Genomic DNA, 27368 nt, shown 5'->3' on the forward strand with positions numbered 1-27368 from the left:
AGTTTTAAAGTTGTAGCTCTTACATTTATGTCTTTTACCCATTTTAAGTTAATTTTTGTGTACAGTGTTGGGTGAGGGTCCAAGTTCATTCTTTTGCACGTGGATGTCCAGTTTTCCCAGAACCGTTTGTTGAAAAGAGTGTCTTTTCTCTATTGTAGTTTTTCTATTAAATGCTCTTGTCACCCTTGTTGAAAATCATTGACCATATAGATGAGGGTTTATTTCTGGGCTTTCTGTTCTGTGCCATTCATACCACTACCACACTTTTTTGATTACTAGAACTTTGCAGTAAGGTTTGAAATCATAAAGCGCGAGTCCTCAGCTGGTTCTTTTTCAAGGTTCTTTTTGGCTATTCGGGGTCCCTTGAGATTCCATATGAATTTTGGGATGAATTTTTCTACTTCTGCAAACGATGTCGCTGGGATTTGGTAGTTTTGCAATCACATGTCAATCACTTTAGGTAGCACTGACATTTTAACACCATTAAGTCTTTGAATCACGAGCACAGGATGTCTTTCCATTTACTTACGTCCTTTTAAGTTTCTTTCATCAACGTTTTGTAATTTCCATTGTACAGTCTTTTATCTCCTTGATTAAATTAACTCCTAAGTATTTTATTCTTTTTGCTGCTATTGTAAATGGAATTTTCTTAATTTCCCTTTCAGATTGTTGATTATTGGTGTACAGAAATGCCACATCACTGGCTGCTAATGGGGAAGAGGAAATCTCTTGCCTTCCATCCCTACTGAGTTGAGAGGAATCACATGCAATGAGGAGGTTGTTAAGAAGAAGGTCACGCCTGGGAACACAACGGGGCCAAGAAACAAGGGCCACAGGGTCCTGTCAGCCACTCAGGCAGCTCAGCAGGCAGCACAGACACACATCGCATACTCTCTGTAATGTTCCTGTTTCATTTTACATGTAACCCACATTGGGCAGAAATTATTTTTTTAAGAAGGAAGGAAATGATTTGAATGCACTAACTGCTGAAATAGCTAAAAGAAAAAGTAAAATTCTGCTGAAAAGATCATGTTGACAAAGGTTTAAAACACACACACCTCTTTAAAAACCCAAAAACCTTTGAGTTAAAAAGAGAGGGTGACTCGTTTCTGTGCACCGTTCCCCCGTCTGCGGGCAGGGTCTCTGCACGGCCTTCCCACGCTCTGGAGCTGCCTTTGCAGGGCCCAGCCCGGCCCTGGAGCCTTCGGAGGGCCACTCAGAGATGCGCGCAGCTGTGGACGCCACCTCTTCCAGAAATCAGTGGGACAGAAAGAAACAGGCTCCGACTGTGGATCTCTAGGGAAACTCCGGGTTCCTGAGCTCACTTCTGGGATCTCAGGACATCACGGGAGTCGGCCAGGGTGATGATCAAGGGTTGGGAGTAACACTTTGGTCCAGTAAGCTGTCCTTAACCCAGCAGGTGGCCACACCTGTCAAGAGGTGGGTCCTCGTGTGGAATATGGATGGTCCCACCTCTGAATCTATCAGAGAACTGCAAATTAAGTCTTTCAGAATTCTACAGCCAAAATCTCTGCCTAAATTTGAAATTGGAAATTCCAAATGGGGTTCAATCTATTCTCCAAGCCCCGCACTAGACTCATTGGTGGTGGTTCTCAACCCTCGGGGGGTGTCTGGAGACATGTGGGGGTGGTCTTGGTTTCAGCAATAACTCAGGAGTGCTAGTGGCATTAGTGAGCAGAGGCAGAAATGCTGATGCCCTGCAGAGTGCCAGGCAACAATGCAGTGCGCTCAAAGGCCTGTGCACCCTCCCTGGGAAAGACACTGATCCCCACGGAAATGCTCAGAGACAGCACTGCAGGAGCAGGGGCTCAACCGACTGGGTGTTTACATTTGTCTTACGATCCTGTTACTCCCCAGTGGTGAGTAAGTGTTACGTGCTCACAATTCTCATGAGCATCGTCACGCTCCAAGGACATATGGTCCCTGCTTACTTAAAAGAGCACAGTCTCTTTCTTGCAATGTGCTGGTGGAATGAGATGATGCTGGGTTATATCCACCAGTGAGCAAAAAGAACACAACCAAGGAGACCCTGAGAGCAAACACAGAGCTCGTGTGTGAGGGGTTGGTGGGCCTCTGCCAGCATGCCCCAGGGATCCCACCTGAATTCCACACCCCAGAATAATGCAGAAGGTGTTTCATCCTTTTCAACTGACGAGGGAGCGTCCCAGCCCCAACGTGAGAGAGGGGCTTGTTGAAGAATGTTAACCATTAGATGAGTTTTCTTTTTCTAAACATACATTCAGCATTTTAATTTCTTTCGGGAGGAACTTTTCTGTTAAGAAACCACACATTTTCTTGTCGTTTAGGCTGGAGAGTAACACATAGCTCCTTATTTCTGTGGCACAGAGATAAATAAATGTTTTGATAACACCTTACTTAGAGCGGGAAGGTTAACCGTGGAGGAGTTTATGCTTTCATGCCCTGATGGTGTTTTTGTGCACCTGGCCGCTTCCTTGTGGCTTCCATGCTAATTACAACCCTGTGTTTCTCAGACTGTGTAGACATTTGCAGGAGGAGCTGGGGGGGTCGATTTATTTGTTTTGTGTATTTACAGATTAGGCTTACACTAGCAATAAAACACACAATTCTAGGGCTAGAAAACAAATTAGAGGTTTACAGTCTCCCAGTCACTTGGTGACATCCCTGTTACCCCCGTTTGTCAGCTGGCCGTGTCACTGGTGAGCGGTGTTAGCTGCTTTTGAATTAGAGGAATAATTTCAAACTTCTCCATGTTAGGGTTTTCAGAGCTTCTGCAGCCGGTCACCAAGCTCAGCCCAGTCTTTTTGACTCTCATCTTGTCTTGATTGCTGCTTCAATTTATTCCACAGCGAGTAAGCACGTCCTCGTCAAACTGATCAGGTTGTCTATCTGAGGAGTACGGTCAATGCCTGTTCCTGTGAAGGCCTTTCACAGTCAGAACACCGGTGAACTTATGAGTCGTGGCTGCAAAGTGAGTCACATGATAACTGTGAAACAGCCTGCCAGGTGTCAGGGCAATTTTTTGTCAGCATCTCATTCTATTACCAGTTGGCCGTTCCAACCTGAAAATACCAAAATAGCACATTTCGATCGCTACTAATCAGCAAACACTAATTTCTTTTGGTTCTTCAGCCACTAGGACATTTTGTCTCAATAAGGGGCTTATCTGTGAGCTCTCCGGCACCACTTTCGAGCCCTGGGCTTCAGAGCTGGACCCCCCCTGAACCCTCACTCTCCCCAGTCACATGTGTCAACACTGCAGATGCACAAAGATATCCATCGGGTGTCACAGCGTCCTGGTTTCCTCACCTGCCTTTGCTCATTTTTGAGCAGAGGTATAGAGGGTGGAAGTGGAGGGTAAAACAGGAGATGAGACTAGAGGGAGTGGGGACAGGGAGCAGTCAGGTGGGGGGGGTGTCTGTGGAAGCTTGGAGACAGAGGGTGTGGGACGGTGTGGGGCTCCATACTGGACTCCACGGGCGCTGATTGGTATTTGAAGAGGGGAGGGGAGAGGAGGGGAGGGCAGGAGAGAGGAGGGGAGGAGAGGAGGGGAGAGGAAGAGAGAGAAGGGGAAGGGAGAGGAAAGGAGGGGAGAGGAGAGGAGGGGAGGGGAGGGATGAAGAGACGCAAAGGGAAAAATCTGGGATCTGACAACCTGCGGCTCTGTGAAGCGAGAACCTATGAATGAGCAAGAACTCCACAAACTGTCCAAAGGGGTAAAAGTCTTTTTGGGGGGAGAGTGGGTAAATCTTTACATCCAATTGTGAAATTTCTCATTTTTGTTGATAATCTGTTAAAGAGATGGAGATCATTTGAAAATCAATTGTGATTTACAATGAGTTGGCAAGGGTTTACTGAGTGCTTGGTGGCTGTGCCCCAGGAGCAGGTGCGCATCACCCAGGGGTCTCTAAGGACACAGGCCCCTGGTGGATGCCGAGCCTGCGCGCCCCCGGGAGCCCGGGGCCGCTTTCTCTCCCAGCCTTTTCTGGAGGGAGAGGGTCACGTCTACACATGGTGTCTGTGAAGGTTTCTGCGGCCAGAGAACACGCTTCTAGCCTGGCACGCGAGGCCCTGCTGCCCTCTTGGCCGTCGTCCAGGTGCAAGGGCGCACAGGGCGGTCTCCAGCGTGCAGCCGGCCCAGCCCGTCCTCTGCCCCAGCTCAGGCCTGGCAGCCCCGCTCCGGCCTCGCTTCTTGAGAAGCCTCCTCAGCTCCTGTGTCCCGAGCCGTGTCTCCGGCTTGGAAAGCTTCATGCTGACCGGCGTTATTAATTATCGTTATCTCGTCCAGCCGTTCCTCCCCCCGATATTCATTAAATTTTAAACTGTCCTTCTGTCTCCCAAATCGTGCTCGGTTGTCTGTCTTCACTGGTTCAACAGGCCACGCCAGCCTCACTCCGGCCGTGCTGTCCAGCGCCCGAGGCTGCTTCTCCCCGGCCTTCGGTCCAACGCCATCCCCTCTGGCTCGCTGTCCCCAGTGCCCGGTCCAGCCCCAGCCGTCGCCAGCACATCAGCCTGTGCTCGTCCTTCAGTGCTGCATTGATCCGAGGTCTACACTAACTGATCTGTGGTCAGTCTCTCCTCCTCTGAGTGTAAACTGGGAGCACAGCCCCCGCCTGAGCCGGTCACAGCACGTGCGTAAAGGACCAAAGTCCAGCCCCAGCCTTCTCTGCACCTTAGATGCTGCAGGAAGTGTCTGCCCCCCCCGAGGCGAGGCCCTGGTGCCTGGCACCATCCACACGCCTCTCCGTAGCCCACCACATGGATGCTCCTGGGTACAGATTGCCAACAACGGCTCCTGTTCAGTAGCAAACTGGCTTACGAGCATATTCCCCAGAAGGGCCCTCCTGACTCTAATCACAGCTCATCTGATCTTCCTGGTATTCTTGGGGCCAAGGATCGGCTCTAGGCTGGAGCCCCACGTTCCCTCCCCGGGGTTCCGGGTTGTGGCCAAGAAGGGATAGATGCCGGTGGCAAAAGCAGGCCGGTTGTTTGTCATGGCCTCTGAACCATCAAGAAGTTCTCCCAGTGGTGAGATGGCGCAGACACTCTGTCTGAGGGCACAGGCACGGGCCGCACGGCAGGCTCCTCCGTGGCGCTGGCTGGAGTGTCCCCAGACCAACCCGTGACCTCTGGTCTCCGAGTCCCAGCGTGAGGCCGCAGCCCCGGAAACACAGCCTAGGGCCTCGCCAGCTCTTTCTTAGTTTATGGTCCCGGCAGCAGGAGCACATTTCTCCTTGATTCTCTTAAAAATTTTGTTTCTTAGAAAAGAAATACAAAGCCATCACTAGAAAGATGGAAAACACAGATTCAGAAAACAAAGCTTGTCATCCTGCCCCAGCAGACAACTAAGTTAACCTCCACAGTGGCTGTCCACACTTGGCCCCCGTGTTCTTGTGTGTAACGTCACGCAAGGAAGATAACATTAACACACACACATGATAGTCTGCCGGGCGCAAAGGCCAAACTTCTGAGAGGTTTTCTCGTTATCTGTGCTGCAAGATTTACCCCCCAACAGCCTTAAGAGAAGGAAGTTACTCAAATTCTCACCCATTACTCAAGCGTCAGGTTTTCTGTCACATCTTTTAAGGCCATTCCACATCTCTGATGTGTAGTAAAGAGCTGTTTTTTATTCTTTTAATCAACATCGTTTTTTAAACTACCGGTCTAGATGCATAAAATAAACTGTGGATGTCTCTCTCATTATAAGGAGTGAAGAGAGGAAAACACAAGAAATTAAAGGTGCGGGTCGGGGGGCTTTTATTTCGCTTTGTCCCTAAGTGAGGCGCAGATGAACATCACCCACACGACTCAGAAACGCCCTGGGCGGGGCGGCCATCTGTCAGGCCCGCCCTCTGTCCACTGGCCCCCTCTCCCTCCCCCAAGGGTGAGAGAGACTGTCTGAGTGCTGCATGGGCCCGGAGGGCATCTCACAGACCGTTTCCTTAGTCGGCTTTGTGAGGTGCACTTCATACACATGCCCAGCGAGTGGGTGGAGGCGCAGCAGCTGTCTGCGTGGCCCGAAGGCTCAGCTGCAGGTGCCGTTTCAGGAGCCATGTGACCGCCCTGCCGCTCCCTGTACGTCTTCTCCAGCCTGGCCCAGAGAACGGACACTTCGAGACATGTTCTGAGAAAGCAGAGGCCGCGACCTTGACCGACCTCGCTGAATACACCACAGAGTCATGGAGTCTCTGAGTCTCAGAGGTGAGGGGGCCCGGAGGCCACCTTGCAGAGCCATCCAGCTAAGTGGAAATCCTTCTCACCATCGCTGACCATACACTTCCATCCTTGTGACACTGGTTTAGAAAATACCTGTAACCGCGTGGGGCCCAGATGACACTGTGGTTACTGAACGAGTCTGTCGGGCCCGGGCAGCCCCGGGGGCTCAGAGAGGAGGCCCCTCCAGGATAGCGTGGAGGGTCTTTCCAGGAGCAAGCAGGGTGGAAAATGTCTGCTCTGCAGACGTTCCCCACTCGCCCTAAAGAGGCTGAACAGGAGACGCTTAAACCTCTGAGCCCAGACCCTACTTCACGGATGAGAACTCAAGGGCCGGAGGGACTCAATGAATTGCCGAAGAAAACGTCACCGCAACCCGGCGCCAGAAACAAGGACTCAGCCTGGTCCAGGACACCTGGTTAGCTGCCCTTTTCACTGTTTCCTGAGTGTTTCTAACATTCTGTGGCTCCCTAAACGGGAAACATTACCACGGTTCAGGCTTCTCGCTAAGTTGTCTCTTCTCCCTCTGAACTGCGGTCACCACAGAAAGACCCCGTTAGGAGAAGGGGGCCGGGGAAGTCTCAGTGCCATCCCGCTCCAGCCTGAGGGGCCCACCTGACGCTGAGACACTCTCGTCTCTTGCAGACCCACGGCTGTGAATGCCAGCGCTTTGCTGACTCTCTCAAAGTTCTGTCTCACGGCGGGTCTTGCCCCTGAACCCTAGACCCATTATCCAACCCCTACGTGCCTCCCCACGTGAACGGGCATCTCAGGCTGCGTGTGTCCCAAAGCAAGTTCTTCCTTCCCCTCCAAACCTGCTCCCGCAGTCTTCCTTCGTGGCCGGCTCCCTCAAGCGCAGCCGGTTCTTCAGATTAAACACTTTGAGGACCTTCCTGCTGCCTCTCTGTCGCAATCTCACCTCCAACCCGCCTGCAGGCCCCTGAACTCTTCTTTCAGGATAAACCCAGAGTCCACCCCCCACCCCCGTCGTACTGGGCAGACACGCTTGTTTCTCGAGTGGACTTGTCACTCTCATCCCGTCTTCCCGATTTTGCCCGTCTCCCTTTGGTCTGTTCTTCACGTGGCAACCACTGTGTTTGTTCATAAAAGACACATGGGTGTGAAGTTGGTCCTCTGCTTACGACTCCCCGGGGCTTCCCACCTCACTCAGAGCAGAAGCTCGGTCCCCTGCAGGGCCCACGAGAGCTGAGGGTCCGCCTCTCCTGCCAGTCCCTTCCTGTTCACGCTATAGGCAGCTAAGCGCCTCCTTGCTGTTTCCTGGACTTAGCAAGCATGCTCCTGTCCCAGGGCCTTTGCACCTCCCAGCCCCTCTGCTGGGAAGGTCCCCCTCACAGCTCGCCCCTCACTTCACTCATGTGTCTGCACAGACATCGGCTCCTCAGGGACCCACCCTGGCCTTCTGTCCAGGAAGGCACCCCTTCTTGCACGGCTCATCCCCTGACCCAGCTTTATGTCCCTTCTTGGCACTTACCACCACACGAAGTATTTTATCTTTAATTATTTATTCTCATTGCCTGTACCGCCCCCTAAAATACGAGCTCCGTGAGCACAGAAAATAGTCTGTTTTGGTCCCTGCTGAATCACAGGTGCCTCGAACAGTGCCTGGCTCGTGGCAGGCTTTCGACAACTACTTGTAGAATGAATGAATGAATGAATGAAGGAGGCACCTATGAGCTGTTTCCCAGAAGCGGCTTTGTTTCCACTGATCATTTGCAGACGGAGCTTGGGAGCTTTGCACTTCGGAACTTGAAGAGACCTCACAGGAAGTCGGCCCGAAACCCCCAGCACGGCCCTTGCCTGAGGGTCAGGGCACTCGATGCTGACATCTGACGTCTGAGCGATACCCGGAGGCTTATTCTCCATCTAACAGGCCGTCCACACAGACGCCGCGTTCAACAGTGGAAGGTGACCTTCGAGAACCCGGGCTGTACTTTCCACCGTTTTGGGGAAACACCTCTGAGGGAAACCAGAAACAGATTTGCACATAAAGAAACAATAGAGACGTCAGGTGACCCAACCAAGGTCACAGACGGAGACTACAAGCCAATTCTTGTGTCTGAGAACTAAACTTTCACCAGAAAACCCCAGAAAATGGAAAGCCTTTTTTGATGAGGTCTTTCCTGTGAAAATGACTAGTTTCCTCCATAAAGTAGGGCCCGGGTGGAGCTCCCATCCAGAATCACTTTGCTTTTGGGGGCGATGGGTTAGTCAGGCTCGCGGCAGCTGTGCCCCCATCACTGAGGAACACAGCGGGCTGGGGCTGAACAAGCATCTTGTGGTCCGGGATTATGGAAAGCTGACTCTGCCAAGAGGAACGAGTATGTTCAGACCCTGTGTGCACCGTGCGCCAACCAAACGCACTGAGGAAGGACACGCAGAGGAGGAGGAGCGGCCATGCCTGGTTACAGCGTCACTGGCTCGGCTGAGGGTGGTGAGCAGTGTCACACAGGTTGACAAACGGGCCACTTCACAGACACGGGGTGACTGGTAAGTCTGTATAGAAACTTATTCCGGAATTTCTGGCGATAGATGCTCTGAGTTTGAAGTTAGGGTGATACATTCTGTTTGGCTGATGAGAACAGAGAACACCATGCGGCAAGTAGTTTTCCGGAGGTGCTGAACCTCCTATAAGGATTTTCATTCATCTGTCGAACTGGCGTCAGAGCCCCGTCCATCCACACTGCCACCAGCGTCTCCTCTCGGCCGCCTCACATCCTCCTCGTGGTTTCCACCTGCCGGGCTCAGAAGGATGGAGGGAGGCCCTGCAGCAAGCAGATTCAGTCTCTCTCATCCTCGAGAACATTTCCATGAGAATCAAGCCAAAACTGAGGGGGAAAGAGAGGCAGTCACGCCGTTCATTCCAACCCCTGGATCTCCACTAACCTCACGCACGCCCGGTGAGTTGAGCTCCAGGCACTTTTTAGAGGAGCGAATGCCGTCGGAGCTGCTCGAGAATTCTGGGGTGCACGGTGCCCACACTCAGGAGCCCTGTGCCTCGAAAGACTGCGAGTGAGCGGCCGTGTGCCCTCAGCATCCTCAGCACCCTCGCATCCTTCCGTTTCCTTGGCAAGCATCCCACAGGCCATGCGGTTACGAGCTGCACCCACACTGGGGGCAGATAGGAACGGGATGGATGGAAACCGTCGGTGACCCGTTACAGGAGCTTTTAAAATAGCAGAACGGACACACACACAGCCCTGTAAGCAAGCAGCCTACGGGGCCTGGTATCAGGTGACTCCTGATTAAGTGAATGAGCCCAATTCACTTCACAGTCTCAGTAATGTTCTGCTGTGACGGAGTCATTTGAAATTCCTAGGATTTGGTCCTAACGGCCCTAATGTCAGTAACCCCACTTGCTTGTGAAATGCTTCCTACTCCTGAGAGTCCCACATACACACACATCACAGAACGGAATCTTTAACAAAAGTCTTTTGAAATCGCTACGGTCATGGTCTTGTCAGGACAGAAGGCACACGACCCATGAGGGACGATGGTTCAGCTCCACCAGCCACTGGACGGCACGAAGTCCACGCCCGAGGGGCCACGGCAGAGTCTCGGTATTTCCGTGAGTGTTCTGGCGCCACGACAAAGCTTAGGATTCTGATTACAAGGGCATCGGTCATCTTTCCTTCTCATGGTTTGCAAAGAACACCAAAGACCTAGTTTTAAAAACGCCAGTCTTCTTGCTTAACAGATATTCCTCCTGAACACCTGGGTGGCCCTAGTCAATCGACTTGGGCCACTAAACAGGAGTCTGCCAGCCCTCTGCGGCTGCTCTCCTTTAAGCCTCAGTGCCATCTAGAGATCCTGGGCTTCCTGCTCAGAGCGCCAGGCGGTGCTGGGAGCCAGGGACTGACCAGGGAGCCCGACGCACCCCTGTTCTCAAGGAGCTCACCCTTGAAGGTGGAGACAGACCCATAAAGGCAGCTTCATTGCGGTGTCTCGTGTGCTGAGACAGGAGAAAGCTCAGGGTATAAGGGATGCACCTAGCAGGGGCACCTGACCCATTTATATTTTACAGGGAGAGAGAGAAAAATTAGTTTATGTTACTAATGTGAAATATAGTGATCTGTTAGGTTAACAGGAATTTCTCTCTAAGTAGAATGCTGGTTGCCAGGCGCTGGGCTGGGGGAAATGTGGAGACGCTGTCTAAGGGTACGAACCTCCAGGGAGAGGACGAGTGAGTGGTGGGATCTAACGAACAGCAAGGGGACTGTGGCTTCAACGCTGCAGCGCACACCTGGAAGTGGCCTCGAGAGTGGATTGGAAGCGTTCCCACCACGCACACAGTGGTAATTACGGGAGGTGATGGAGGCGCTACCTGACCTGATTGTGGTAATTATTTCACGATACACACATGCATCGGATCGTCACTTTGAACACCTCATGCTGACACGATGTTACATGCTAATTATGTCTCAGTAAAGCGGAGGGAAAGACGAATCTGGGGCAGGAAGAGCCCCCGGAGAGCGAGCGGGCCCTGCCGTGAACTTGCTGCGGGTGCTCCGAGTCAGTTGCGGATAACGAGACGCTGAGGCACAAACACATAATTTCTCTCCGGCTAACAATGCAAAGCACCAGTTTCCTCAAATCACAGACTTAAAGGCGAGCAGGACGTCCCACGTGATGGAAACAAAGGCAACTAACCTCACTTAAATATGGGACAAGAGCCGCCAGCCTGGGACACGAACTGATGCTTGACCACTGGCCACGCAATCGGGACAGACGGACACGTGTGGCAGCGCAGTCTGAGACCGTGACCTGCAGTCAGCCCTGACGGACGCGCGGTCCAGCGCCCTTCACTGTCACCCACCCAACACCAGCCGGGTCCTGACTGAACCCTGACTTACAAAAGAACATCTGCGTTTGAAGAACTTTCATGCTGTTACGTCGGGAAAAGAGATCGGGGAAAAGCCGCATGGTGATGCTAATTCACGTGAATCGGCTCCAGAGGGGCATCACGTCGGACCCCAGGCTGAAATACTCGCCACGACGCTGGGTGGACCACGCCTCACGTGGAATTATCCCACCAAACGGAGCTGCTGACGGTCAGCAGAGACAGGACACCAGAAGGCAGCGCGGCCAGAAGGAGGGAGGACCCTCCTCCTGATTAACAGCCCAGGAGAGGGGTGGCTGACGAGCGTGTGCCTCTGGGCCGCCCTCTCCAATCCATTAGTGAAGAGCTTAGGAAGTGCGCTGCCCACTGAGCTACCATGGATGCCGCCGTGAGGGAAACGTTATTTTCCATGTATGAGCCTGAAAATAGAGAAGTACAAACATCTGGCACCCACATCCCCGTATTTTATCAAAAAGACTATTGTCTTTTGGTGACCTTAATACCTATTGTAAATGTTAGTCTATTTTTTATTGACAAAAAAAAATAGCTGGTAAAGGACAACAACAATAATCATTAAAACATCACAAATCTGTGACAGACAATGGGGTGGAGCCACCACTCTCCTGTGTCAGCTGTGGGTCACGCCGCAGGGCCCGAAACTCGGGTCTACATTTCTGCCCAGCAACCCCAGCCCTGAAAAAATTAGCCCAAAGCTCATTCTAGAGTCAGATATAAACCCTCAGCCTTTCTTCTTACATAGGAATCTACTTTTGCCTATAATTTCTTTTGTTTTCTTTTAAGGAAGATTAGCCCTGAGCTAACTACTGCCAATCCTCTTCTTTTTTTGCTCAGGAAGCCTGGTCCTGAGCTGACATCCGCCCCCATCTTCCTCTAGTTTATACGTCGGACACCTGCCACAGCATGGCTTGACAAGCGGTACCATGTTTGCACCTGGGATCCGAACTGGCGAACCCTGGGCCGCTGAGAAGAGGAATGTGTGAACTTAACTGCTCCGCCACCGGGCCGGCCCCTTGCCTGCAATTTCTATGACTTGTCTGGAAGGGAAGACAGGATATTTTTAAAAGTTAAGATCTAGGGGCGGGCCCGGTGGCACAGTGGTTAAGTTCGCACATTCCCTTTGGCGCCCCGGGGTTCACCGGTTTGGATCCTGGGTGCGGACATGGTGCCGCTTGGCAAGCCATGCTGTGGTAGGCATCCGACGTATAAACTAGAGGAAGATGGGCACGGATGTTAGGTCAGGGCCAGGCTTCCTCAGCAAAAAGAGGGAGATTGGCAGCAGTTAGCTCAGGGCTAATCTTCCTCAAAAAAAAAAAAAAATCTAAAACCCACTATCTTGCTTTGCTCTTCATGGATTTTTCTAAATAAACTCAAACGCGCCTTGTGAAGCTGGTGCTTGAAGCAGCGTGATGTCAAATTGAAGATTTCAGGAGCATGGATGACAGCAGAGTGGCCAGTGTGGCTGCCCACAGCCGGCGGCAGGTCCGAGAGCTCACCAGCCACCGAGATCCCTTTATTGTATCGAGTTGTGTTGGCTGATGGCACCGTGTGAGTCTCAGGCGCACGTTATTACACTTCTGCTTCCGTACAGACTGCACCGCGCTCACCACCAACAGGCCACAGATGCCTTTTCAAAAAACGTGCGCGTTCGTTCTCAAGGCCCCCAGACCTCTGTTCTTCTCAAACCCTTATTCACTGAAAAACAAAACAAGAACACGGCTGATGGCTTCCTCGGAGCCTTTTCCGTTTCGGCCTCGCTCTCTGTCCTCCCCTCCCGGGGTCTCGGAGGCTCAGTGTCAAGCGTCCTATGAGAGAGCGGGGCCGCAGCCTGGGGAAGGCGCCGCCTCTGAGTGTGAGTGCAGCTGACCCCAGCGCATCCCGAGCTCTGCCCATTTTCATCGCCTTTCCCGCTGCAGCTTCCCGGTCGGCTGGGAGGAGTATGACGAGGGCACGCAGACTCCACCCAGCTCCACGTCTCACCGCCTGGTCTCAGCGGGGCTCTGCGCACGCCCACCGGTCAGGACTTACATGTCAGCCTCAGTTTCGTCCCCTGTAAAATGGGCGCATTAAAGCACCCGCTTCTCAGGCCGCTGAGAGGGTAGGACGATTCATGCAGAACAGTCTAGAACAGCACCCCTCACGCAGCGCACACGTCGCCCCCCTCCCCACCCCTGGCTGCCAGGGCGAGGAACGCGGGAGACGCGTGGCAGCGACTTGAGGAGGAGACAGGAGCATTACACGAATGAAGCTAAGCGGATCGGTGTGCCTTCAATTACTGACACCCCGGCAGATCCTTGCCTTGGAAACATTAGGCTCAGCCCTCCAGCCTCTGTGTCTTGGGCCTAACAGTTCAGGATGGATCTCCTGGCCTTCCCCGCGACCTGGGCCGTGGGGGCTGTTCCTGCTCAAGCTCCCTGTGCTGACCGCAGAGCAGAGCTGCGTTTCTTCTTCCTCCCGCCTCCTCTGACTCATGACGCCGTCAAACACCGACACCCCTCGCGGGGTAACACACGCAGGCTGACCCCCCAAACGCCTTCTGCTTCAAAATTACTCTCCCTCTCCCTTGGTTCTTCGTTCATTAATCTCAGCTTGAATTATTAACAGTCGTGACAGAGACCTGTGGCTCCACAGCCTACCAGAGCTCTTCCATGCATGTCGTCGCTCGGAGTTCACAGCCAGCCTGTGATGGGGCGGCCGCTCCTGTTTTCGGGTGAAGAAGCTGGGGCTCGCTCTAGTCCACAGAGCTGGTGCACGGCCTACGTTGGGACCTACGCTTCCGACTGGGGCTGTGAAGCTAGTCAGAATAGAAAGCTAGCTGTTTAAAGTAATTCATACTAGGCTGTGAATGACCAATAGTTTAAACCTATCAAGAGACACACACTTTTAAGAAGAGAGACCTGGAAAAGCTAATGAATTTATAAATGTGGAATGAAGGTCGGGTTTGTTCCTGCTAACCTGCACAGCCAGCCCCAGACGGAGGTGTCTCAGGGTGTCTGCTGAGGCTGAGGGAAGAGTAGACTGTGCCCCCAGGGCATCTCGGGGCCGTCCCATCACAAGCAAGGGTGACATTCCATGTTTGTCTTAAATGCACATACACTGAGCACTCTATTCCAGGTTTACTTTATAAAAACTCTAAAAATTACAACAGAGTGGAACTTTGCCGTGTTCGCCTGGTCCCTGGGTGCCGTCTCCCCACTTCAGCGCTGTGAGATCCGTGTGGAGTCCCACAGACAGGTGCCTTTCCATTTCCATCTAAGTCATCCACATACACAGTCTGAGTCCTGTAGACAGACAGATGCCAGTGCGGAACAGAGACACGTCAGTGCGGAACAGAGACACATCAGCGTGTGCGCACGTCTTTGTGCACCGATGGGGAAAAGTGAGACCAACCGCTCGATTTCATAGCTTCACGAAAAGCTGTGACTTACCAAACCAACCCTCTCTTCACCTCCACAGCCCAGACTCAGATCTCCTGGAAGCTTGAGGACCCTCTAAAATTCTAACTTGAGACCCAGGACCCCGGGGACAGCTGCCCCACTCGGCACCATCCTGGCAGTTTCGACGGGAAGCCGAGCCCTGGCTCACATGAGGCCTTTGCTGCCCGTGACAAAGAGGCCCCAGACAGGGCCCCTCCAGTTCCTACTCAACCCCCGTCATTTTCTCTGCTCGGTCCTCGTCTTGAACTAGGGTATTTTGTGAGAAATAAAGCCGGCTGCCCCTGGGAAACCATAAGGTTATCAGTGGAAAGAACCGCCCTGCTGAGGAACGCGTGTGGTGCTGTGGGCAGAGCTGGGGCTTCCGGGAGCGTCTGCTGGCTCCTTCTCCCCTCGCCCCAGGCCCTCTGACTGGACTCTCGAGCCGTCCCACCCGCGGCCGCTCAGGAAGCACATTCCAGCAAACAGAATGAAAGGGGCCTTTGTACGCAGGAGGCCGCTATTTCTTCAGCAGACTCCCACATAAAGACTTTTTTGTTTCCTACTCTTTAGGAAAAACTGAGCTCCTTCTGAGCGGTCTTTGCAGAGGGAGGAGAAGCTGAAGAAGTGGAGGAGGCTCGTGGGGAGGCTGCGCTGGGGACAAAGGGGGCGGGGAGGTTAGAGACCCCAAGGGGGCTCGCAGCCTTTGGGCCGATGGGCAGTGTGTCTGGGTGTGGTTGTCAGGTCTGGGTCACAGCCGCCAGGGGTCTTCTCCCCGAGGGACCCATCCATCCACGCAGGGAGCTCGTACAGAGATCCCGGTGCTCCATCCCCAGGGAACCAGGTTTTCATGTGTGGACTCAATGTCCTCTCCTTGTCTTCTCCTTTTCTTTTCATCTAAGAAGCCACATTTTATATTTTATGAGATTCGCTAGCAATTTTCTTCCCATCGTCCTATCCTATTTGTCTCTTTTACGAAAGAACCATAATGTCCTCAACATTTCAGGCGTCCCCAAATCTGAGCAGTCCGTGGGAGAAGACCAGGGTTCTACAGTCTGACTTGTCGACCGTCACATTGTACACACAGGAAAAGGATTATAATAAAGTCTGACTAATTCATTCTTTATTAATTAAACATGCAATAAAACTTGATTATAACGCTGTCACCCCCCTTTCTCCTCAGGGATCGTCCCAAGACCCCAGTGGATGTCTGAAACCACAGATAGCACCGAACCCTATTCACCATGCTTTTCCTGGACATACGTGCCTATGATAAAGCTAATTTATAAATGAGGCACAGTAAGAGATTTACAGAAATAACTAATAATAAAATAGAACAAGTGTAACAACACACTGTCATAAAAGTTACCATAGATCTCGGCAACCTCAGCATACGACCATTGTTTTCCTTATTAAGTCGAGAACTTTCACCTTCTCACTTAAAGGAAGCACTTTACGGCTTCCCTGTGGCGTGTCCGAGTTGCCAGCACCACTACTCTTGTGCCTTGGGGCCGTTATTAAGTAAAATGAGGGTGACTTGAACATGCACCCTGTGACACAGCAACAGTCGATCTGATAACCCAGGTGGCTGCTGAGTGACTCACGGGCGGTGGCGTGCACAGCTTGGATCCGCTGGACAAAGGGATGATTCACGTCCCGGGCGGGATGGGGCAGGATGGCTCAAGATTCATCACGCTACTCAGAAGGGCTTGCAATTTAAAACTTACGAGTTGTTTATTTCTAGAACGTTCCATTTAATATTTTTGGACCGTGGTTGACGGAGGGTAATGGAAACTACAGAAATCAAATCGGCAGATAAGGGGAGACAGCTGTATAAATGAATCCAGGTAGCACCACTTGTGAAGAAAACGTTAAGGAAAATAGTACAAAGAGAAAATGGTAGGGCTTTAGACATGCGGATGCATCGAGAAGTGAAAAGGGTGCTGCTTATTGCAATTCTGTGTCAGCGTCATGAAAACAGGGTGTCTGCAGGAGACAGAAGTGAGCTGAAGATAAAGCTTCTAATTTTTTAATAAGTTTTTTCATGATTTGAAAAATCCTTCCCAAGTTTAATTTACAAGGTCTCATTTGGCTTGAAAAGGCCCAAACTCTCGGCCTTAGGAGAACCCACGTCCAGGCACCCCTGGCAGTGACGTCTGTCTCGGTGGCTCTGTGTCCCGGCCGCAGATGTGCCGGCATCAGGAGGCGAGCGCGGGTCCAAGGTCCTTCACGCCCCGTGTCCCGGCCTGATCACCCACCTGTGTCCTAAGGAAGAAGAGGGTCCCGTGGATCAGATGGGACATTCTGCACCCCGGCTCTCCCACAAACAGAAAGCCGCCCCTTTAAAACACGCCCGAACGAGGGAGGGTTGGTAGGAATCAAGGCGATGTGAGTCTGGGCTCTGCTTAGCCGTCCCCCCAGCGTCCCGAGCTCTCTGCTCTGCTGGAGTCCTGCCCTTTCAGAAGACGCTAACAACAGTCACCTTTCTTTAGTACTCGCCACGAGGCAGGCCCTGTAGTAAGTACTTTAATTCACTTGATCCACTGAACTCTCACAACACTGTTGGTGGGCACTAATATTACCCCCATTTTACACTGCTGGAAATGGATGCACAGGGAGGTTAGGAAGCTTCCCCGAGGTCACACAGCCGGCAGGTGACAGAGCCGGGATGGAACGCGCACCATCTGGGTTTGGAGTCTTTGGATCTGAAAGGACCCAGAAACCGTCTTAATTCTCTCCTTTTATAGGAGGAAGAACAAGATCCAGTGAAGTCAGGTGACGCACCTCAGGACGTACCGCGAGTTCTTGGCAAAGTCAGAGCAGAACCGGATCGCTAACCCTCGTGAATACCCTGCTCTTCTCCCCTCTGCTCCCCAGAGGAACTCGGGTCTTCCCCAGGAACACAGTCAAATCCTTGGTTGGGCCCTCTTGTCACCTCCCATTGTCTGCAAGGGGTGGAAGGGAAGGGTCACTAAGCACATCCGAGCGACACTATTCCAAGAGCTCGAAGACCCTGCGCTCCCCTGGGCTCCACGTGTGAGCTCTGTGCAGAGCGAGTCTCCCCCCATGTCCCCACCCCTGTTCCTGGGCTTCTCGGTCCTCCTGTGTCACAGTTTGTAATTAGATTGGCAGTTGTGCGTCTTCACTTCCTGTCTCCCGGCTGGACTGCGAGCTCCATGAGGACGGGGCCGTCCCCACCTTATTCGCCATCAACACCTGGAGCCTGGTACATAGGAGGTGCTCAGTGAGCATTTGTTCCGTGAACTCGCCCCCAAGACTTGGCAACAGTGTTAAAGATGGTCTCGGGCTGCTCCAGTTTCCTGATAAACCTCTGTCTTCAGTGCTCGTTACTTCTCCCCGACACTGACCACGTCCCCGGTCAGGGGGGGCGGGCGACATGCCACACAGACAAAGTCTCCATCAGCAGAAGGTTGGTTGGCTGACAAAGCCCCTTTCATTCAGGGTCCAGGAACCCACCGGGCGGGGCTGGCTGTACGGTCAAACCTCAGTTGTCAGACTCGGTAAAAGGGAAAGACCAGCCCCAAACATCTAAATTATGGGATATAGCAGGGAAAAGTATTACTTTAGGTTCTCGGGGGGACTCAGCGGACGTGGGCAGAGTTTGCTGCAAGCATTTCAACGGGGACCCGCTTGAAAGTCTAGACGCAATCACCCATGTTTGGCCTGATCACTATTACACGCAAAGAGCTGCTTCCAAGACTGTAAGGACGTTCAGAACAAATCATTCTTTGAACACTTTAAACGTCACCCTTACAACCTTGTCCACACACTGTTGCCTTATGATCACTTGCATTATTCTCCACAAAGTTTCGTTGAGTAAAATGAAGTGTCAGTTCCATCACTAACTGAAACAAAACAAAGGGAACTAATAGAATTCAAATTAACGAAGCTTTGGCACTAGCTGAATTGTAAGTTTTCTAAGTTTTGTTTCCTTGGTGATGATATTTCTCCAAAAACAATACCACTTTGTGTTCCCTTCACAGTGAAGAAAACAGACTCAAGTCAGCAGCATTAATTCTGTGCCCGAGTCATCCGTGTGCTTCAGTTTCTGGTCTACAGCTGGGTCCACGTAAAAGGAGTCTTATTTTTGCGCTGTTAGTGTATTTACTTACTTATTTTGAGAAGCATAAATTATCGGAAAGAGCCTGCAGGTGACAAGGGAAGTGGTCTGTGACGGGGAGCACACGAGAGGAACAGCGGCTGCTTCATTTTCAGAAAACACCTCTGTGCGAGCTGGGATGGATGGATGTTTTAAAGTTTGCAGTCAACCCTTAGCCTCATCGTATCAAGAGGAAACTGCAAAATCCGCTTTCCGTTTTAAATGAAGGAGATAAAAGCCAACTGTATATTTTTAAAGACGCTCTCTGTTGGGATTCAGGTCTTCATGAGAACAACTCAGAAGTGGAGTTATGGGAAGGCTGCTTGGAGCAGAGATGGTGCGTGACCACGCCTTGGCCACGCGGCCAGATCTTGCCGTGACAGGCACCTCTGACAAATAAAATTGCTCTGGGGATCGCTGCTCTCCTGTGTGCCCCACGGCTTTCCCCATCACTTCCGGCTCTTTCCCCTGTGGCGTCTGTCTTCTGTCCTTTGTTGGAGAAGGAGCTGGGGCTTGTTTGCTGGTTTTTAATATGCTATAGTGTATCTGATGATTAATGAGGACAAGGTCAAAAGTTCAGATTTACTTTTGTGATTGAAATAACATGGCTAAATAGCTCAATGGTGTGGTTTCAAAAAAAGCCTGATCTTCACTGCCAGGGAACAAAAAGCCTCCCTCGATTAATCCTAAATGCCTTTAACCAGAGGAAATTCGTGGCAGGATTTCTGCCACTTGCTGGAGGTCAAGTAATCAGAGACACAGTTCGGATAAACTCAGCACCGGCCGACATTCTGGCTCGACCGCCTGGACCGGGTTGCATCTCGCAGGAAGAGTCCAGAGAGATGCAGTACGAAGGGAACCAGTCATGTCCCGCCCACCTGACAAAGAGGATGCAGCTTTCCTGTGTCTGCTCCTGGGGCTCAGCAGGCCCGCCGCACCCCCCTCCAGAAGTCGCTCCCTCTCCACCCCTCCTTCCGCAGCGGCTGGGTTTCTCTGGGAGGCGTGCTGACTGGGTACAGTGACTCCAGAGCACTTGGGGACTATTTCTACGTCGAAGGATGAAATTTCAGAAATGAGGTATCGCTTTGAAAGGGTGAGGGGTCAGCTGGAGAGGGGCTCACATGCCCAGGGGCTGTCCACGGCTTGGGGAAAGGCCATGTCCTTCCTGGCCACCATCTCCTCCTCTCCAGCCAGAGCCTTACTGTCGGCAGCTCTACCCACCTGGTGTCCAAGTCAGCCCGGAACAAGCCTGGTCGTGTGTACAAAGTCAGATCTCCAGCAACAGTGAGGTCCAAGATAGATTCTGCTTCTTAAGCCTTATAGCCAGAGCACCAGGGAACACCTGGCCCCAGGTGGCGTTCCCCACACCCACCCATCAGGCCGGGCTTTCTGCCCCCAGCAGCCAGAACTTGCTCCCTGAATCTTAACAAATGCTCTTAGCTGAACGACATCTTCAAAGCTGGCAGATGGCCCTGAAACCCCAACACCCGTCACCATCTGACAGCCCCGTCCCTCCCACTGCAGCCCCGGGACACCTGCACCAACCAGGCGTGGGCCAGGCGGCCGTGCACGGCCCCCCAACACCACAGCAGCCAGGTCTCCCCAGGCCCTGTCTTCCACTCCTGGCTTCCTCCCCTCTCACTGGCTATTGCTGAAGCTGCACCAGCTACAAACCCTGTTCTCCCAGGAGAGTGTGTTTAATCTGATTGATCTCCATTTCTTTTTTTCAGGATTATTTTGGTGGTGAAATTTTAGCACTTTAAGATGTTATAACATTGGCATCCCAGAGACTGGAATATGAAACAACGGCACAGAGCGGAAGCCAATGTGCAGATTTTCCCGCCATGTTCTGCCAACGGTGCTCTATTCTCAACGACTCTGTCTGCAGGGGGCAAATACCAGGCATGTTCCAGCAGCCACTAGATTTCTGCATTTTCTTCTGGTTAAAATAGTAGCAGATCTGAAATACGGCTTTCCATCTAAAATTAGCCTGTGGTTAGACACTATTAGCTACCACTCAACACAACGAGATTTCATACAGAAATAAAGTGATTCTGTAGATGGAACAGTGCATGATTCCACTCACTGCGCCCACCGCTCTTTACTCACTTGGTGCCGGCTCTACGCATTACGTTGTACAGCAGGAGATAAAGAAACAAGCAGGAGGAGGTGCCTGTTCTCAAGGAATTTATCTTTGAGGCTGACTTTGATAATCATCTTTTATAGTCCCACTGTATCCTTTGTGTTTCCAATGCCTCTCTCTGGAAATGATGGTAATCTCAGTGTTACCTTACAATAAATACTGTTGTCATCTGTCACCTGCTGCCACACTTCCAGAAGAAGAAAAAGGCTGGATGTGGGACTCTGCCATGGGTTTCTGGTCAAGAGGAGCCTATAGTGTCTGTTTACCACACGGTCCTTGAGTCACTCATATGGACAAAAACGATTACCTCATGCTAAGTGTGTGCTCCCTTCAAAGAACTCATTTAGAGCAATGCCATTTTTTTCCAAACAGCATTTTGTCACAAAATATTTTAGAAAAGGATCAATTTCTATTGCAGAGAAGTTATTTTAAGGGCTTAAAATTCATAGAGGAAGGTTTTTTAAAAAAATAAAAAGTCACTCTAACTCTGATTGGAGGAGAAGGCATCTGCAAGGATTGGGGTTTGCTTGAAAGGTGATGTGAGCCAGACCCTATACCAACAAGGAGACCACAGTGGAGGACAAGTGGCCTCTAATATTCGCTATTAACCCATTTCCCCCAATCTTCCATTTCTCCCAAGTTCACTCTGTTTTTCTGCAGCCTCTCTAAGTCCCATGGCATCCTGAGAGCAGCTTGGGCGTCTTTCGTGAATTCGTTTATGCTCTTTGTTCTATTTGTGTTATTTGAGGCAGGGAACAGAACACCTTCTAAGTCAGCCGTAATTATTATACTCAAATGCATCCTTTTCCCTCATAACAGAGCAGAGGTGCAATATGATAAAATATAAGTTTCTCAACCAAAACTTGCATTCTTATCCATGAGCCAGTTAACCGCCTTTACAAGGCTCTTTTCCTTTAAAGACAATGCCCTTATTCTAGGAAAAGAACCGAGAAGGTGAGAGAAGCACAGGGACAGACCTTGAACTGGTTGATACTGAGCTCAACACGCAGCCAGTCTCTCAACAGCTGAGGAGAACGGCACCTTTGGGTTACACAGTTTTCAAATAAGGCAAAGGCAGAACAAACTCGCATGTAGAAAGAAACGCCCCTGAAGTTTAAACCCAAGCCAGAAGTCATGAAGTGGCAGGCTCGTTGGCAACGAGGCACGACGCCAGGTCACGTGAGTCTCTTGTCCGTCTCCCCTGTTTCATCACAGAGGCCCCGATCATATTAGCTTCAGGTTTCTTCCAAAGCTGTGAATATGTGAGTGACTCTGGTCAATATTAAAGACCAGTTCAAGGGGCCGGCTCAGTGGCGCAGTGGTTAAGTGCCTATGTTCTGCTTCTTGGTGGCCCAGGGTTCGCCGGTTCGGATCCCGGGTGCGGACACGACACCACTTGGCATGCCATGATGTGGTAGGTGTCCCACATATAAAAAAAGTAGAGGAAGATGGGCACGGATGCTAGCTCAGGGCCAGTCTTCCTCAGCAAAAAGAGGAGGACTGGCAGTAGTTAGCTCAGGACTAATCTTCCTCAAAAAAAAAAAGAAAGAAAGACCAGTTCAAACCTGTATTACACTTAAAAAAACACGCTTCAAATAAAATCTGATCAAGCTAACTAGCCCATGGGAATCAGTCCAATGAGCGTCATCAGCCAAGATCTCTCTGTTACTAGACCCACCAGGCCAGGGTCACCCAGGAGCTCCCCTGGTTTGCACTGATTAGGTGTTTCACTTACAAACGAATTAATTAATTAGTGAGAAGCCCCTGAAGCACATTACTCCTGCGGTCTATTTAAAGCTTTAAATAGATAAAAACTGCTGACATCTCATCACTACCGGGTAATGTTACACGGGGCTTAGAACTCAAGGTGATTTCCCAAACCTCTCGCTGAAACAGTTAGCGTTTGTTCTAGCCCCTCCTCCCGCTGGGTGCCCTTGGAGAGGAGGACCCTTCAAGAAGATGCAGCGGGAGACTAGGGCAAGAGCCGTGGTTTCTGCCGTCAGCGTTCCAAGCTGACCGAGCTGAGCAAGATGGCGGTCCTCTTGACATCTATTCCATGTTGCCTACCGACCCCTATGCGATGGCACCACCATGTCTGGCAGCCTCTGGTTGGGATAAAAGTGGTGACAGACCGACACAAGAACCAAAACGGAACCACTACCTTCTCGAGAACTAGAAGGTGACTGCAGCCTGAGACGTTCTCCAAGGCACATAAATAGGCGAGTGAACTAACAAGAAAGCCTGAACTCTGTGCCGGACACAGCGACTCCCAGTTCCGAGCACCCACGTGGAGACTTCTCCCCAAACACAGTCAGACAGGCCTACCCAACAAGCGAAGCAGGGAAAATGTGAAATTAGGCCAGAAAGAATTTTGTGTGTCCTTTATGAAACTCATTCATGCAAATGAAAGAACGTCATTTGGTTATTTGTGGACATAATTTGGACCCAGGGGTGAAAATGTCTTTCTCAAGAAACTGAAGGAGTTATGGCATTGATCTTTACTGAGGAAGCCGCCAGGGAAAATCTGAAAATAATCTTGGGAAAAGAGAAACGTCTGAACAATTAAGTCAGACAGGGGTGAATGCACATAACACCTCGCAGGCTGACTGCCTGCATCCGGGTAAGTTTCCAGACCAGGATGGCTGCACTCAGGAGCTTTAAAGAACTTCTGGGCGAAACTGTGGAACTGCTGGCCAAAGCACTAAGTCAGCAAACGTGAAAAACTCCTCAAAATTAGGCAAATGATTAAGGTGGTCAAAATTCATATATTCAAAAGTATGAGTATGGGCCGGCCTCATGGTGCGGTGGTTAAGTTCGGTGTGCTCCACTTTGGTGGCCCAGATTTGCAGGTTCAGATCGTGGGCATGGACCTACACCACTCATCAGCCATGCTGTGGCAGTGACTCACATATAAAAAGTGGAGGAAGATTAGCCCTGGATGAAAGGAGTATATTCCATTTGATGTGGTGGTTGATGGTGGTAAATATAGAAAACAGATTAAGTGGAGATACCACACAACTAACCTTTCTTTTCCATGCATATATGCGTGCATGCACACACACATCCACGCTCACACAGGTGCACATACACACTTGCACACACACACATACATGCATGCATGCTCACACACATACGCACACGCACACACAGTTCTGATGCAGCCCGACCCCCAGCCACGCTGTATTTGTTCCATGCAGTTGCAGAAGCAGAAGGCGCACAGCAAAGTCCACCCCACGCCCTGCTCAGCCCCTGGCCCCGCAGCCCAGCTCTGAGCTGCGTGCCCTCAGCTGCGGCCCGTTACATCATGGCTCAGGACCGGCTCGGGCGGCAGCAGCACTTCCAGAAGCTCGAAGGCTGAACGCGACCTGGAGGAGAAGCGCGATTCTGGAGGCCGTGAGCACCTCTGCACAGACGGGTCCACCTGTCCTGAGGCGAGTGCAGCTGAGTGCGGATAGCGTGGGCAGCGGGCAGGGGGTCAGGCCCGCAGGCACGAGGGCCTCTCCTCCGTGACTCGGTTAACGGGTCAGCCTGACTTCTGCCAGATCCTCCCGAACTAACCACAAGTGGGCACAGATTTTTTAAGTCCGCAGGGTGGCAAGCTAGCCCCAGCCAGGCTGCTGGGCCCAGAGTGTGTGCCATGTGCCACCGTGCCCCAGGCTGAGAGCGCGTTGCTGTGAAGCCAGGTGGAAAATGAGGGGGGAGGCACGTGGCCTGTGGAGCTGGTGGCGCCTCGCCCCCAGTGGACGTGTCTCCATCCAGCCCAGTGTCCATCACTTTCCCCACCTCCCACATCTGCCCTTTTGAACATTTCCTCCTCTTGAATTCCTTTTCTCAAACTGCTGCTTCCAGCAAATGTGTGGGCCCTGCGTGCGCTGCCTCCAGCCCGTGTCTGGCCCCATCTCCTGCTCTGACCCTTCGGGCCACATGGTCTTTTCCAGTGTCTCAAGCCCCCGGCCCGTTCCAGCTGGAGGCACTGTAGGCGAGCTGTTTCTTTGCTGCCAGCTGAAGATTAGCTGTCTGTAGATGTGCAGTGTTGTTTCTGGGCTTTCAGTTCTGTTCCACTGATCTGTGTGCCTGTTTTTGTACCAGTACCATGCCGTTTTAGTCACTATGGCTTTGTAGTACATTTTGAAGTCAGGGATTGTGATATCTCCAGCTTTGCTCTTTTTTCTCAGGATTGCCTTAGCAATTCGGGGTCTTTTGTTGCCCCATAGGAATTTTAGGATTCTTTGTTCTATTTCCATGAAGAATGTCTTTGGGATTCTGATTGAGATTGAGCTGAATCTGTAGATTGCTTTGGGTAGTATGGACATTTTAACTGTGTTTATTCTTCCAATCCATGAGCATGGAATGTCTTTCCATTTCTTTATGTCATCATCCATTTCTTTCAATAATGTCTTATAGTTTTCATTGGATAAGTCCTTCACCTCCTTGTTTAAATTTATTCCTAGGTACTTTATTCTTTTAGTTACTATTGTAAATGGAATTGTATTCTTGAGTTCTCTTTCTGTTAGTTCGTTATTGGAGTATAGAAATGCTACTGATTTTTGTAAGTTGATTTTGTACCATGCAACTTCGCTGTAGTTGTTGATTATTTCTGATAGTTTTCCAACGGATTCCTTAGGGTTTCCTATATATAAAATCATGTCATCTGCAAACAGTGGGAGTTTCACTTCTTCATTGCCAATTTGGATTCCTTTTATTCCTTTTTCTTGCCTAATTGCTCTGGCCAAAGTTTCCAGTACTCTGTTGAATAAGAGTGGTGATAGTGGGCATCCTTGTCTTGTTCCTGTCCTCAGAGGGATGGCTTTCAGAAAAGAAAAACATTTTAAATGCAGGTGTATTCACCGTCAAGTTCTATCAAAACCCATCGTGCCCAAACCGTAGTGTGCTGTGTGTCCATCAGCGGGGTGAGCAGGCAGATTCAGAAACTGTTAGAAGACATCTTGTATTATCAATGGGCACGAAGTGTCTTCTGAAGAATAACTTTTTCAAGAAATGAAGCTGATCAAAAACTTGCCGAGACACAATGTGACCTGGAAAATTGCATTTGAATCTCACGGTGGTTGTGGAGGCAGATGCCTTTTAGAGCCTGGATTTTGGGCATGTTTTGGAAATATGCATGAGTCAAAAGGCTTGAAGTTTCTATCTGATTAGAATTTAGGTCACAGCCACTCTGTCACTAATCTGAGTTCTTCCCATAACCACAGAGTTGGTAGTGGTTGCCAGTTTCTGATCTTGTGGGGACATAAGGAAAATACTGGATACATCTAATAAAGTTCCTGACCCACTAGGATTTATAGTACAGGTCTGCGCTACTCGAATAACAATATCCTCGTTGATCTTAGAGGAGAAAAGGAATAAGGGGTCTGGAAAACTCCACAAAAGCCTGAAAGCCATGGAGGTCTGGACCGTGTATGTTCACTGCTGCAGAAGAGGAAGAAAAATCACAATAACCTAAAAACCTTGCCCAAGATTTTCAATATCAGCGATGATATTACCAGATGTGAACACACACATCTCTGCCCCACTCAAACCACACACAGTCAATTCTCGTTATTCACAGCCTTCCGTTCTATCGAGTTCCCACAGACACTGGATTGGCAAATACTGAAGCGTCATGTCTGGGGAAGTACAGGGTCAGGTTCCTGGGAGCCTCTGGTCACAACATTCAGTCAATCGATCAACATACAGCCTTGTTTTATGTGTATTTCTATTTAAAGCCATTGTATTTAAGACACTGTATTGATTGTTGGTTCATTACAGCCTACCGGGAACATCTCTTACAAAGGCCTATGAAACGCAGTTTCTTGGCAGGCCTGATCTGGCTGAAGTAGAACTTCTGCTCTGCCGTGTGCTACATTGCCCTAGAGCTGCAAGGCACAAAGTCCTGCCTTGTTTGCTCAGGGGGAGATAGGCCCCAAAGCATCTTGCTTCCCGCTCTTTGGGAAGCTAAGAAACAACTGGCTCTGCACAGTGCTCTTACAGCCTACCGGGAACATCTCTTACCAAGGCCTGTGAAACGCAGTTTCTTGGCAGGCCTGATCTGGCTGAAGTAGAACTTCTGCTCTGGGTGTGCTACATTGCCCTAGAGCTGCAAGGCACAAAGTCCTGCCTTGTTTCCAAAGGGGGAGATAGGCCCCAAAGCATCTTGCTTTCAGCTCTTTGGGAAGCTAAGAAACAACTCGCTCTGCACAGTGCTCTTACAGCCTACCGGGAACATCTCTTACAAACGTTGAACTCGGGGCCAACAGTACTCGTTGTCACCCCTGAACACAGCATCTGACATTCGTATTTTCCCCGTCAGGCACAGCTCAGCCTTCCTGCACGTAGGAACGCTGGCCCGCACTTCAGCACTACGCTTGGGGCACTGGAAACAGTAAAATCACCACCAACAGAAAAAGGCACAATAATGGGGAAACGGGGCACTCGACAGATGGTGACAAGAAGGCTTGTTTGTAGTGGGAGTGCTGACACAAGGGGCAGGGGGACCCTTGGTGGGACCTTGCTGGGACCATGTACGCTGAGTACCTCCAACCTTCACTCGTCTGCCTGTGTCTGCGAACGACTGTGAAAGTGCCATGGGTACTGATTCGGGGATTA

General features: G+C 50.9%; 1 long non-coding RNA gene across 1 annotated transcript in view; it reads right to left on the reverse strand.

The window, feature by feature from the left end:
* Window positions 1-27368, reverse strand: part of LOC124236153 (uncharacterized) — a 73573-nt gene that overhangs the window by 4997 nt on the left and 41208 nt on the right. The window lies entirely within an intron of this gene.

Source organism: Equus quagga, chromosome 2 (assembly GCF_021613505.1).
Source record: "Equus quagga isolate Etosha38 chromosome 2, UCLA_HA_Equagga_1.0, whole genome shotgun sequence".
NCBI classification, from domain to species: domain Eukaryota; kingdom Metazoa; phylum Chordata; class Mammalia; order Perissodactyla; family Equidae; genus Equus; species Equus quagga.